Here is a 14,780-nt window from a genome sequence, read left to right as displayed (position 1 = left end):
CCCAGTGACTCCTCATGATGGATTTCACGCCTGGATACTGGGGCTGAGGTCCTGCTGGGACAGCCCTGGGAGAGGCCCAGACAGGGCATTTGTGTTTGTTTGAGTCCTTAATTTGGGTTCCCACCTGCCTTTGTGCCCCTGGGCACATCAGCTCTGATGTGCTGATGGCCCCTGGGATGGGCCTGGGTGTAGCCAGAACAAGGTGTGATTTGGGGTCCCCCTGCCATTATCTCTTCTGCTTCTTTGTGGGTGTGCAGACCAGCTTTTATTTCGTAACCTAACAACAGATTAAAATTAACATTTTCAAACTACTTCTAAATGGTCCTGGCAATAGCTCTAGAAAGGCACTGAGCATGGATTTAACATGCATGAGCATGCACTCTGGTGAATAGAGCAATCATGCCTTCACCAGTCTCTTCCAGCCTATATGACTAACTTTTGGAAGACAGGTTGAGGTCTGTAGGAAGATGTCTTGCTGGTCTAACAGCCAAGGGGATTTATCCATTTACTAATGACATCTTTTTTCCTGGCAGTATGAAAAGCTTCAACTCACCAGTTGCAGATGATTTCAGTTTGTCAGCTTGTGTGGCACCCAGCACAGTATGACGAGATAACTGATGTGATCTTTCTTTCACCTTCTGCCCAGCCTTGATAGTCACTCTCTCGGATTCCCCATGCTGTCCTCAGTCTGTGGATTTCTTCCCCTCGGAACACAAATGCAGAAGAGACAAGATAAATGACATTATTGTAACCCAGAGATAACTCTAGTCTGCAGGACCTCTTCATTGGGATGTCATATGACAAAGCAAAAGCCAACCCTTTCCATGGAGCCATCTTTCTGCTACAGCTACATCCATTTAACTGAAGCTGGTATGTCCTCATCTATCCACATGAAGGAAAATTTCAAATAAAAAGGAATGAATTACTTTTCAAAGGCTGAGGGAGGGAAGAGTTGTGTTTCCAAAAAGAATCTTCTTTCATCTGCTAGCTTCCTTTCGAGCACCTGTAATATTAGCATGACCAGGACACTTCAGACTGGCCCTCTGCTCTTTAATCTCTGCTTAGTATGTGTGTATTGAAAGCTTTTCTCCTTCTCACATCAGTGAGAAAATGTGTAAGTGCAGAATGTAATTTTTTTTCTATTAAATGTAAATGTAAAAATAGAATTTTCTTGAAAATTCAGCCTGCTGTCTGCCAGGTAATTCACTGAGATCAAAGCACAGACATACTTTAGTGACAATGGACAATTTAATCGGATATTTGAGAAATAAAATTAAGCACAAATTATGTAGACAATAACTTTTTTACCAGAAGGTAACAACATTTGGGGAAAAAAAAAAAAAAGAAAAAAGAATTTATTGTTATATCTTAGAGATGTTTCTACTTTGATGTTCTCCCTATGTGGACCATGAAGTTTTCAGAAATAAAAAAAATTAAACCCTTCCTTTTAAGCATCTTCATCTGTAGATTTCTCAGATGTGGGAGTTTGGGAGGGAGGGGGAGTTTCAGAGGGTGGTTGTTTTTTGTGAGGTTTTTTCCATTGGGAGGACCAAATCTGAGCAGCTTCTAATAGAGCAGAAGACAATTGCTCAGTTAAAAAGCCAGGGTTTTTTGCCTCCATTTTCCAACAAGACCTCTTCACCAGCATCTACTGCCAGTGCAAAACAGATGCTTTGAAGAGCATTTTAAACACATTGAGAGACATCCTCTCATTCTGCCATTTAGTGTGCTTTGCAAAAGCTCCTCTCAAGTCTCCAAGATACTCATAATGAAGGACCAGGTAAGGGGATGGAGTGAGAAAGGGGGATGTGTAGCTTCTTGCATCCACCATCCTGCTTCATAAGTATGTCCATACTAGCACAGACCAAAACTTGAATTCTGTACTATGGACTTTCTTTGATATCTAAGTAATTAGTGAGCCTCAATGTGATTTAATGTTTTTTTATAAAGCTGAATGTATCAACATGTTCATACTCCATGATAATATGTTGACATCAGAGGTCCTACATGAGTCATAGTCTCATCTGCTCAGAAAGATGGTACCCAGGTAATGCTACTTGCCAGAGAGGTGTGACAGTAACAAGCTGTTTGTGGCAAGGCAAACCATAATGCTACCTGCATTTATGAAGTGAAAGGGTTACTTTAAGAAGCTCAAGTTAGGAGTTAAATTAGAAACACTTCCCTTGTCCCATGCAAACCTTGGAGGCATGCCATTGCAAATCAGGATGCAAAGTCAGACTGCCAAAAGGGATACCTTACTCCTCCCCAAAATGGACTGGTCTAACTCAAACATTTCACTTGGACCTTTTAGAAATGTTTGTTTCTTGCTTGTTTCTTTAGACTTGTTTCTCTTGTAGCTAAGAACACATTCCTTGGTTTCAACTCTCGTTTTAAGTAGTGTGGTGTTTGGTAGTCGCACCCAGAAATACTAAACTGATACCAGTGCTTGTGAAAGAAGTGCTGGAGAGAAACAAAAAGCTTCAATTACAGTACCTCAGATATTTAAAAAGGAGTCAAAGTCTAAAGCTATTGATATAATATTGAGATCAACTGGCCAATCTATCCCATTAACTTCAGGTACTTCACAGAGGTGACCAAGTTAGGATGTCCTCCATGGGCAATGTCACCTTAGCTTTCTTTGACAATGGGAACTGTCCACCTGAGAGACTCTCCAGTCTCACAGACCCCACAGGAGACGAGGGCAGCTGCTACGCTCATACAGCATCCTCTCCCATGTGCACCACGAGCTCCTCTGGGCACAGTCCAGCCTTTCTGAAGATGCTGGACAAGCTGAGGTGACACGGAGTGGGTAAGGACACTTCCCTCACCACAGCAGCCAATCCAGAAGGAGAGTTCAGAAGCACTGAAAGATGCTTTCCATGGCTTGCAGCGTGGAGGGACTGAGCAGGCATCAGCTTCACATCAGTTAGAGCCCTGCAGTCATGCTGCGATCCAGCTGCCTCTGAGAAGATGCAGCTCTAGCATGAGGCCAAAGCTACAATGGCTGAGAAGAATAGGAGCACTGTTTGGTATATTTTTTCTCATGATGGAATAATAACAAAATATAGGTAGAAAAGTCATAGTCAATGAGCAAAAGGTGACTACAGAATATATTGTTTTGGTAAAAAAGCAATTGCTACTTTGGTTATTACAGACTCCCCCAGTCCCTTGGTATTCATGATGTATCTCAAGGTTCACTAATAAACCTTTATCGTTCATAAATTTTGAACAGTATTTTCGCCGGCCACCACATTACGCAGTTACAACTTTCACAAATAACATAATCATCTCGTTCTTCAAATGGTTCTTGTTTTTCTTTTCTTTAAAAAGGACTGGCAATTGCACTCAGAAATCAGCCTATGTGGCTTTCCTTTTTTTATTTATTTTTCAGAAAACATTTGTTCTGGCTAGTGCAAAGGATTTGTGTAGGCTGAACAGAAATGTCAGTGAAGTTATCAGAAAGTATTCTACTCACTGCAATGGGAATAGCTTCAGGCACATTAAACTCACATTCCATTACATCTCCTTCATTTACGGTATGGTGATGGAGAAAAGGAATTAATTTCATATCCCTTCAAGCCTTCTATGTCACTAAGCAGTTGGTAATGTTTGATTTCCTTCTCCTTGGGTGGTTAATTTTTACTGGCAGTAGGGAAATGTAATTACCTTCATTCTGGTACAGTTCTAGGCTATACCTGGTCTCCCAAACATACCAAGAGCATCAAAATTACCTACCACAAGAATTTAAACACACATATATATTGATATTAAAATTGTATATTAGATTCAGCAATTCCTTTTCCCCTACAGCAACAAATCTGGCCTTTATGAGCTAGTACTGTATGAAATATAAGCTGTGCATTCAAATACAGATAATTCCTTTGCAAAATTGTATTTTTTTTTCCCCATTTGAAATCCACTTTCAGGCTATGTAAACTAATAAATACCAGAACCCAATTTATGTTCAGGTAGAGTATTCTTGGAACTCTGTGTCATTATTGCACTTTGCCTATATAAGAAGAACATTTCTGTTTAGACACAGATGTCAACCTATATTGATAAGATCCTCTCACTCCTAATAATTGATATGAAATCATTCAACATTTCCCCTGTAGAAATGCATAGCCCATTCTGTAATGAGCCACTCAGAATCCACATGAAAAGCTAGCAAGAAAACCACCTTCTCCAAAAGCTAAAATGATGTATTAAAACTTGTAAAACTTGGTATTTTATCAAAGAAAATTAGAGTGTTCTCGAAGGCTTTGAGTATGGCAGCACATCCACAGCCCTGTGTGTGCGGTCCCTTACCTATCCTCTGGCATGATGTGAAGGCCAGCATTTAAAATTCCTCATTAACTTTTTTGCTTACAGAAGACTAAGCCAAACCTGTTCAAGATTGCACAGGGTCTATTTATGGTCCTTGAGGTAAGAGCTTGCTCATTTTTACCTCAGAATGCCATTGTCTTCCATTTGTTTTCCCTATTTTGCTTTTCTGTAGTAATGGATCAGGCTGCGCTCTTGGGAAACCACTTGGGAATATCGCTGTGGAACAACTGGAGAAAGAATCACCTGCAAAAGAGAAGTTCAAGAGGCCATCTGGTCCCTGCCCCACACTGATGGAGAGAGAGCCCTGTCAGATCAGTGCCCGGTTGCTTCTTGAAATTTTCTGACAAAGGGTATTCCAAAGCCCTCTGTGTATCTGTTGCTATATATCTTGAGAGTTGATTTTTTTTCCCTCAAAAATCAGACTTACATCTTTTTCTCTGCAATTAAACTGATTACTTCTTGCCAGCTGTGGAAAACAACTGGACACGGAAAGCAACTAATTGTTATGCTCTTCATAGTTATCTTTTACATATTAGAAAAGTTATGTTACATTATGTTTATATATGTTTACATTACACATGTTATGATGTTGCCCACTTCCATCCTCTCCTCCTAAGACTAAGCAAAGGCAATTCTTTCTACCTGCCCTCAGAGGTGATGCTTTCAAGCCATCCATCTTATTAACATTGCCTTCCAGCTTTTGGCATGCTACAGTTCCTCTGCACTTTTCAAGGGGATTTTTCAACTCTTCTCAGGATGGAATAGCTGAAATAAATACAGAGAAATTTCCCAAAGGAAAATCACCTTCACATGGGATCCTGGGTGCTGCTGAAGACCCAGAGCCTGTGCAGAGGCCGTGTCCACCCCTTCCCCTCCTGACAGCAGTCCCAGCAGATCTCCCAGTGGCAGTGCTGCCTCCAGGCAGCGAGGCAAGGGGAGGGGACTTCCAGGAGCCACCAGAAACCTGTTTGGCCCTATGCGCACACCCCCTTTCACCCAGCGCTTTGCCTTGGAAGCTCCCTGTGTAGAATCAGTGCTGCTGAAAAAGGGTCATCCTTACAACCCCCCATGGCCCTGCTCTGGTGAAAGGAGAGGAGAGGAGAGGAGAGGAGAGGAGAGGAGAGGAGAGGAGAGGAGAGGAGAGGAGAGGAGAGGAGAGGAGAGGAGAGGAGAGGAGAGGAGAGGAGAGGAGAGGAGAGGAGAGGAGAGGAGAGGAGAGGAGAGGAGAGGAGAGGAGAGGAGAGGAGAGGAGAGAGGAGAAGAGAAGGGAAGGGAAGGGAAGGGAAGGGAAGGGAAGGGAAGAGAAGAGAAGAGAAGAGAAGAGAAGAGAAGAGAAGAGAAGAGAAGAGAAGAGAAGAGAAGAGAAGAGAAGAGAAGAGAAGAGGAGAGGAGAGGAGAGGAGAGGAGAGGAGAGGAGAGGAGAGGAGAGGAGAGGAGAGGAGAGGAGAGAAGAGAAGAGAAGAGAAGAGAAGAGAAGAGAAGAGAAGAGAAGAGAAGAGAAGAGAAGAGAAGAGAAGAGAAGAGAAGAGAAGAGAAAAAGAGAAGAAGGGGGAAGGGAAGAGCACAACAGCTGGGAGAAGGGCACCACAGCTCTACACTTCCTGAAGGTCTTTATGAAACATATTATTTTACATGGATCAGATGGTGCATTTAAGGAATGCTGTGTCTGTTTCACATGGGGCATAGTGAGTGAAGGAAGCTCTAAGGATTCGTCCCTGACCTGTGGTGGGGAACACTTGGAGATACAGCTGATGTTCCCAGTGCTGGCAGGTCTGCAGGGGTCCTGGCCACCACTTTTTTTCCTGTTTTCTTCTAAGGCAGAGTGAAACTCTGCTGGGAAACACCAGGTGGTTTGTTTGCAGTGTATACATCAATGACTACAGAGAGGAACACAGGGAATCTCCTCAATCTGGGTGAAATAAAGGTCTAGGTGGGAAAAAGACAAAAAAAACAGAACTGAAAACAATCTTAGTATCTGGTTGCTAATTTTTTTTTTTGGGGGGGGGGGGGAAAGAATCTTTTTTAACACAGTGGCCACAGTTCAGTCACCAACACAGAGGCATTTAGTGTCATTTGAAATGCCCTACCAGATCTCCCCAGCTGACAGATGCTGCTCCACAAGGGTACAGCCCTCCGATGGCTGTGTATTCTCCAGTCCCAGGCAGATGTCTCAACCATCAAAAGCAGCAAAAATGACACCATGTTCGGGCAACTTAATCAATGTCTGCATCTCATCTGCTTTCACAGTTGGACAAAAAAAAATCCTACAAGATATGAATTAATGTCAGTTTAGTTCATTAATTTTAGACATCCTTCTGCTTTTGCAGGACAGACAGATTTCTAGTGCCTCACATTATGCAGCTTTACACTTCCTGAAGATCTGCAGGTGCAAGAAGTATTATTTCCTCTCCTGTCCAGGAGTTCACTATTAACTTAACCTGTATATTCACATTCGAGCCCCTCTCTGGCCTAAGTACAATTTTGTTTTATAAATCTTTCCATAATGTCCTGGGTTTCAGCTGGGATAAGCTCCAAGTATAGTTAATTATGTCAAATAGTGGTAACCTAATCCAAAACAGAATTCCATTAAAGTTTTACTGGAGGAACTAAGTATAAAACTGAGACTTTGCTCCTCATTTGAACCAGCATCTGATTATCATTTATTCTTCCAAGTATGCTTCTGCCAGCTTCCTTGTCATTTTTGTGTAACTAAGTATGTACAGCCTGTACAGAATCTCATTCTGTAGTTAACAGAAAAGATAGCCCCTCCAGACTCTAGGATTGTCAACATGGGTAAATACAAAGGGCCAGGAAGGAAGTTTACACGCTGGATCTTTGAGCATCTAGAACTTTCCTTATTTCTTGATATGTTTTTGATTGCATCAACTAATTCTCTCCAAGATATCACCCATGCTTATCAGAGAAGGTAGCAGAATATCTCCCTCAAACAGATGTTCCACTTCAGGACATGTATCTTCCATCTTGCTCTATGGAAGCATCACTTTGATGGTCTAAAACACAGCCTTCCTGTTGTCTTAGGCACGGCAAGTGAAAGAAAACACAGAAGAGTAAACCCAGCTTTGGGGCAGAGAAGCATCCACCTGGGCCCAGCAGAAACCCAGGGCCAAGTGCTGTGCAGCTTAGACGTCACCAATCTGCACCGACGGTGGGAGCTATGCAGACACGAGCCAGTCTGCACCAGCTGGCCGTGCAGCCAGGGAAATCCCTTACCTGGCCTTGCAATGGAAAGGTTATATCTCCTCTACTAGAGGCAGCTGAGGACAGCAAAGTCCTTAGTTCAGGTGGCACTGTGCACTCAAAAAAAAACCCAATCAAGAGCCATATGTTGCTGGGTAATAGTGACTGTAGCATGGATTTGTGGATCCCATCCAAAGGAGTTAGGGGGGAAGTTACAGACCACATGGGTTTTCCCTTTCCTGCTCCTGTCCTCATAAAGCTGAGTCACAGGGAATTCCTCCAAGCAGGCCAAGAGTGAGAAAATCCTCATTATACATGTAATGGGAAGTCCCACTGACTTGACTTTGAGATATTGAGATATAAATTGTGAGGGATAATTTCTCTCAGTGTTCCTTAGCAGTTATGTGTTCTTTCATATTGAAGGAAAACCATATAATTTCTCTCAGCAGATAACCCAAAATGTTTCTGATAATCTGTTTGGTGAAAAACATTTATTAACATGCAGAAATTGCAATGTATAAAATGACAGCTTTTAATTGAAAACTGGCATTGATACAAGTATGTTGCTGGAAAGGGAAGTATGGTTTGTGATACTAGCAGTGGGCTAGTTATTTACTAATGTTTTTATACATACAAAGCATACACCCATTAGCAAGCCACTTCAGTAAATAAGTAGGGTACAACTGTAGCTAACAATTATTGCAACTGAGCCAGTACTCTTCTGATCTGCGCTCAGACATATAGGCTTTCCTCTTTAAGCTCACTGCTTATGCATATGTGTGAAAAAATGAGCTCTCTTTTTCATATGGTTTGCCTTTCTACGTTATCTACAGAATACAAGAATAGCAGCAGGGCTGAAACCCTCCAGGGTGACTGAGAGAGCTAAGAAAAGCCACCAGCCACCCTGCTAATGCGACGAGAACTTGCACGCAGAGCTGCTAACTGCTTCCCTGCAAAAAGCCTCCCCTCTGCTAATACATCGCTGCTCACTGTCTTCGTATCATTGCTTCCATACATATATATATATACACTCACAGTGGGGGCGAGCGTAGTGCGAAAAAAGTGGCCTCAGTGAAGTCAGTTGCAATATTCCTGGTGAGTTAAACAGTTTGCCCGAGGTCTTGAAGTCAATGTGTCTGTGTAAAATCACATCTAAACTGCGGGCCTGAGCATAGCATGGGACATTTGTATTTTAGTTTACCCTGGAGGGAACCCCAGGAAAGTCATTGTGTCAAAAGTTTGATATAGTCTCCATACATCACCACGCCCCTGGCTGAGGCACGAAGGATGTGCCCCCACCACACTGCTGTGATCCATGTCCAGCCTGCATTCCCCACGTCCAGCAGCCCAGCATTTAACCAGATTTGCTGTTCTGGCAGGCACAGGATCCTCCAGCGTCAGCTGAACTTGTAACCCTGTTTATTTCTAGACCCATGTTAAAGAAAAAGACAATGTAAGTTATTTATGGAATTGGGAATAAAGTTACAAAACAAAACAAAACAAAAAAAAAAAAGGAAAACTAATCATAATGGCCACCTGAAGTATTTCTCTGTCCTCATCTGCTCTGTCAGGAGTCACTTGCAGATGTTGCTGCCATGGATAAATTCTCACAAGCAAATACTCATCAGAGTGTTTATTTTGGAGACCCTGCCTCTTCCTCTGTTCACAATCACCTGTTTACATGGAGTTTTTTATTAAAAAAATAATTTCTCAGTAGTAATGAACCCTCAAAATTTGTTCCATCTCTCCAGTATTCCCCTTTTCAACTATTAACATCAGAGTTTGCACTGTATTTCAGATTCGTTTTCTCCCCTCCTGCCAGTCGGACCCAACAGGTCATAGAATCATAGAATCGTTTAGGTTGGAAAACACCTTTAAGATCATCAAGTCCAGCCTTTAACCTAACACTGAGCCCTGGGGAACACCATTTGTGACCTGCCACCCCGAGACCAGGCTGGTGTGTCACCAGCGCCGTGCCTGCTGCCCGCAGCAGCTAGCTGGGTCCCGGCTGATGTTTAACCACTGAGGTAAGTGCAGCAAAGTAGGTCATTTGACTGAACTTTCACATTTCCAGTACGCATTTCCATTGCCAATTCAGCCAGTCCTGTGTTTTATCACAAAACTTCAAACATTATATATTTACTGTTTCTTTAGATACAGTAGCACTTCGCTAACACCCAGTTCAGCAGGTTTTCCCCCCAGATAACAGCACGCAAACACACTCCGTAGCAGGGACAGACAGCAGGCTGGAGGCAAGAGCTATGATCCTGTTGTCTCGGGCTCAGTGCAATCTGCTCTGGTTAGGCATTTTGGTTGGGATGAGGCTGAAGAGGCTCAGAGCAGTGGAAACAAGCCCAGAAAAAATGGGCTTGTGCTCGGCTGCGTATGTTCACCTTCACTGCCAGGGACGCTTCTGTCCTGCAGACCCCCACGTGGCCCCTGCGAAATCCAGCCCTGCAAATGGGGAGCTTTAGCACAGAGAGATTTAATCCCCGCTTCCCAGTGTGCTGGGTGAAATCTTGGCCTCGAGCACCCGGTGGGACCGTGGGAGGTGGCGTTGCCCCTCCATGCCCTAGGGTAAAACATTGTCATTCTGATGCAGCAACCCTCCAGAGATGCTCGCGCAGCCTGGCCGTGCGGCAGCACCCAACGCCTTCTTCTCCACACCGGTTTTCTCTTCACAGCGTGAAAACAAACACCATTACTGACCAGCAAAACACAGCAGACCAAGAGCCAACCCTTACTGCAAGGAGTATGTGTTTCTCTAATTAGGGCACCTTCCCAATATGTCTGTTTTTAACTGCTATGGCAACAGGCGGTATGAACATTAACAAATCGAACAGAATGGGAGGGGAGGCTCTGAAACAAACAGAAAGGCCCCATTACACGAGTGGACTGTGCAAAATGACGCAAATGTCAGCAAGTCTAGAATTGATTTAATAAGTGATATGCAACAGGTACAAACAGGGTAAGAGTTATAAAGACTTATCATCTGAATCCTGGTAAGTTGTATCACATATAATTATCTTGACATCCTGAAGTGCAGATGCGCTGGTTGAAGTAAGCAGCATTTGTTATCTACAACAAACCCGAGCAATTACTCTTCGATGTAAAAAATGTCTTTAAAGCAAATTCAGGTCAGTGCAGCAGTGCTAAAGTTGTTTCTGTTTCTCAGGGCTGCAGTGCTTTCCTGAAGGAGCTGTAATGCCTGGCTGCACTTTTCCGCCAGGACCGGCACCCCCTGCGCTCCAAAGACCAGAGGGTAAACGTGGGTGCTACAAAAGTCCTTTTAAAGCAGGACTGGCAAGGAGAAAATGAAATACAGCTTTTATTCTGCAGTTACAGACAAATGTAGATACAAAAATCAAAAGAACGTAAGGCAACAATTTCAAGAGAAAAGGACTGTAATATGAGATGATATACTGGAACAATATGCTTCAATCATGACTTGTGATTCCTATTCTCCTTTTTCTCCTTCTCATTTCTAGATGGGAATCCAGTTCACTTTTATCCCTCTTTTCAGGTAAGCCCCTATTTTTTGCACTGTGTTGGGACTGCCACAAAATATATGGAAATAAGAGTTTATGAGGGGAACAAACCCAGTAATTTCTTACCTCACCCCATTGACTGCAGAGCCATTTTTCTGACTTTCTTTTCTTAAGTTCTTTTTAATATATATGTACATTAAATTCGTATACATACAAAGCATGATGCAACCAAAAGAAGAAAAGGCAAAGTTGCTTTCTCCTAGAAAATAAACACAGAATTTTCCTTCACCAAGAGAATAAACACAGAATGATTACTAATGTGGATTCTTAAATGCTGGAGTGCTGAGGGTGCACAGCACAGCTGAGCTCTGTCCTGATGGAGTTTGCAGACACTAATAGTGATTAGTCAGTTAAAAGCTACCATACTGAAAGAATACACATCAATTTAAGACATTTCCGGAAAGAAAAGAAAAAAAACACATTAGCTTTGAAGCTGAACTCAGTCTGTCCAACAGTGTCAGAGGCTGTAAGGCCTTCCTAAGCATCCACCTGCCTCTCGGGAGTGACAGGACCGCAGCTAAAAACACGCTGCCACATCCCTTGCAGCGCTGCCATCTCCCCGGCACGCCCGTCACCGGGGCTCTGCTCGCCAGAGCTCCACGAACACCTCAGGAGCCATCAAAGCAGAACCTTAATTAGTTTGATCTTCAAGCTACTTATAACTCTAGCTTGAGTTGGAAATAAGGAGTGAGCAGTGTATTTAGTAGAAATGTTCTACTGGGCTATACAGCAAAATAGTAACTTTGTAAATGTTCACAACAGGGTGAGGATGTCTGTAATTTACTGCACTGGTTTCAACACTGAATTTTGGTGTCCCCCAGCAGACATGCTAAGTTCTTACAGTGCTGAAAGAGTTAATATTTAGTGTACAGTTCATAAAAGGAGAAGTTTTGTTGTTTAGAGGCTTAAATTCATACAGCACATCTATGAAAGACAAGGCTTGAATATCTATCAATTCAAACGTTCAGTTTTCTTTTCCAACTATATGAATCCTATGCTCAAGCAGTTCACTATACATACAGTTTTCTAAATCCCTTTTAACAGACATAAATCATCGTCTTTTTAGTTCACAGTGTTCCAAGTTTTATCAGCAGAATACTATGTCTCATATAGTCTTCCAAAGTCCAAACACAAACACATGCTGAAAATAAACTCTGCTTACTTTGCTAGCCCTACTTACTGGGACATTCTTGCCTGTTTTTTTTAATTCTAAGCACTTCTTTTTTAACTCTAAGGACTTAGCATATTAATGAAAAGGAAGGCAAGTAGGTTTTCTAAACACCTTCTGTAAAGACCACTCCAAAACAAAACTCTAGGAAAGGCTGGCCTTGCTGCAGGTTTGCCTGTTCATCTGCCAGGATTGCAAAGTGAAACAATTTTTTAAAGGCAGAAAAAAAGATGCTGGACAAAGGGAGCTTGATCCTGCGGATGACATGTGGGTTTTTCTTTCCTTACCAGTGAAGTTGACCAAGTGCTTTGCTACGTTTCATCCAGTTTCCTCCAGAAGTCTCAGGACTTCTTCTAGAGAAGCTGCTGTGAGGAGTGCAGACAAAAAAGTACCGTGTGTTATGCAGGACTGCAAATAACAGTAATCCCAAGGAGGAATGCTTTGGAGACCCAAGGAGCAGAACTGTTACGAAATGGGATCAGCATCTGAGACCAAGCCACGCTGCACAGTGACGTTACCATCACAGCTGAGCCCTTGTTCCCACAGCAGTACAGGTTGTCCCGGTGTGCTTCCCCCTCTGAACCAGAAGAGTTTTTCCCAGTTTGCGACTATCATGAGCTACCTGGACCATGCCTTGCTGTGCTGCGGGCTGCTTCCCTGCTGAGACTTCCCTGGCAGGACTAAGGCATTATCATAGAATCGTTTTGCTGGAAAAGACCTTTAAGATCATCAAGTCCAACCGTTAACCTAGCACTGTCAAATCCACCACTGAACCATGTCCCTAAGCACCACATCTACACGTCTTTTAAATACCTCCAGGGATGGTGACTCAACCACTTCCCTGGGCAGCCTGTTCCAATGCTTGACAACCCTTTTGGTGAAGAAATTTTTCCTAATGTCCAATCTAAACCTGGTGCAATTTGAGGCCATTTCCTCTTCTCCTATCATTCTCCCAAATGAGCTCAGTGCTGAGAAGTGATAGAGTCTGACCCAAGTACTTACATGCAATGCTTAAAGAGTACTTTCAGTTCTGCCCGGTAAAGCATTATTGCCCAAATGATCCTTTGAATCAGGAGAGAAAGAGGAGCTGCCCCTTTGCCAAGCAGCTGCTGCCAGAGCATAAGGCGCAGGGAAGAACCTCCCATGTCCTGCAGAGTGGAGTGACAGCCTGAAATGCTTGAGGACAAAAAAAGCTTGGAATTATAGCAAGCTACACTCTTCTGGAGGTCATGAACTTCAACTGAGAGATGACTGGAAAGCTGTCATGAGAAACTTGGATCCCAGAGATGACCGCTGAAATAACCTTTTGTCAAGCAAGTTATGCATATAATTTATCCACTCCTGCTTTCAAATGCAAAAGTATCTACTCCCCAGGCATGAGCACCTATAACCTCCCAGGTCCATGCAGATCTAGGAGGAAAGCCTGATCTAGTCAAATAAGCTAGACTCATGGCAGAAGGGGGAGCAAGGTACAGGGGAAAGACAAGTTCACAAGGACAACATGGGCTTTCCAAATTGTACCTGTGCCCTGAAGGGCTTTGCAATGCCTCAGGAGGGGAAAAGGAGCAGGTCCTCAGTTTGCCTCACCCCTTTCCGTAGGGATTTCCAGCCAACTAATCTACAGCAATCTCTGCTCAATTCTGCCACTTTTTGGCCCTAATTCATCTTCTTCATAGCAAATTCTGGCTTTGGCAGTTACTGATTTCCCCACAATTCCCAAAGCAGTACAGAGAGCCCCTTGGAGGCTTCAGGGTACAAGAGCAGCTGGATACACGGTTTAGAAGTGAAACAGGGATGGATGGGCAATTTCTCGGAGATGGTGAAGAAGTAACAGACTTTGGGCCAACAAGAGAAAAGCCTTTCTTACTCCACCAGCTGCTTTTCTGATCTCAGCAGTCGTTCCTGACTGCCCTTGAAGTCAGTGAAATTACTTTTTGCTCCGCAGTTCACTCGCTCTCACTCGGCCACACGCTTTGTCACACACCGGTGGTTCGTGGCCCACTCTCCCTGAGCCCCACAGGCGTGGGTCCTCTGCCAGAGAAGCAAGGCGAAGGAGAGCAGGGGCCTCGGGATGGTGGAGGAGCAGCTCCTGAGCTGGCGGTGTGAGGAGAGATGGGCTCGGGACAGCCTCACTGAGACACGATGCTGCGTCAGCGAGGACGACCAGGAATCCCTGCTTGAGGAGTTTGGGTCAGAAAAAACATTTGGCTGGCTTATAGAGACTTGACACCAGGAAAGAGAGTGGTGCTTTAAACATCCCCAACCTGTTGGGAGAAACAGGACCAGTCTGTGGGAAAGGACTGCCCACGGCTCTGGGGTGGGGAGGCAGCACCCCTGGCACGGCACTGTGCCCCAGGGCGGGGGAGAAGTGCGGGAACAAGAGCATCTGAGGGCCCACAGCTTTGCTAACGTATCTGCCAGCTGTGAAAAATCACAATGATGGCAGGTATCACCTCGATAAAATAGGTCTTTCACTGGAAGGAAGCTAAAAGGAACCTAGAGAACTTTTTTTTTTCACTATTAAATTCTGCATGCTTTAT

The 14,780-nt window shown here is 43.7% G+C and overlaps 1 long non-coding RNA gene across 1 annotated transcript in view; it reads left to right on the top strand.

Moving 5' to 3' along the window:
- Window positions 1-14,780, top strand: part of LOC142605229 (uncharacterized) — a 331,852-nt gene that overhangs the window by 240,134 nt on the left and 76,938 nt on the right. The gene's annotated exons all lie outside the window — the stretch shown is intronic.

The sequence above is a fragment of the Balearica regulorum genome, chromosome 1 (assembly GCF_011004875.1).
Source record: "Balearica regulorum gibbericeps isolate bBalReg1 chromosome 1, bBalReg1.pri, whole genome shotgun sequence".
NCBI lineage: Eukaryota > Metazoa > Chordata > Aves > Gruiformes > Gruidae > Balearica > Balearica regulorum.
This window is presented reverse-complemented; position numbering and strand designations above follow the sequence as displayed.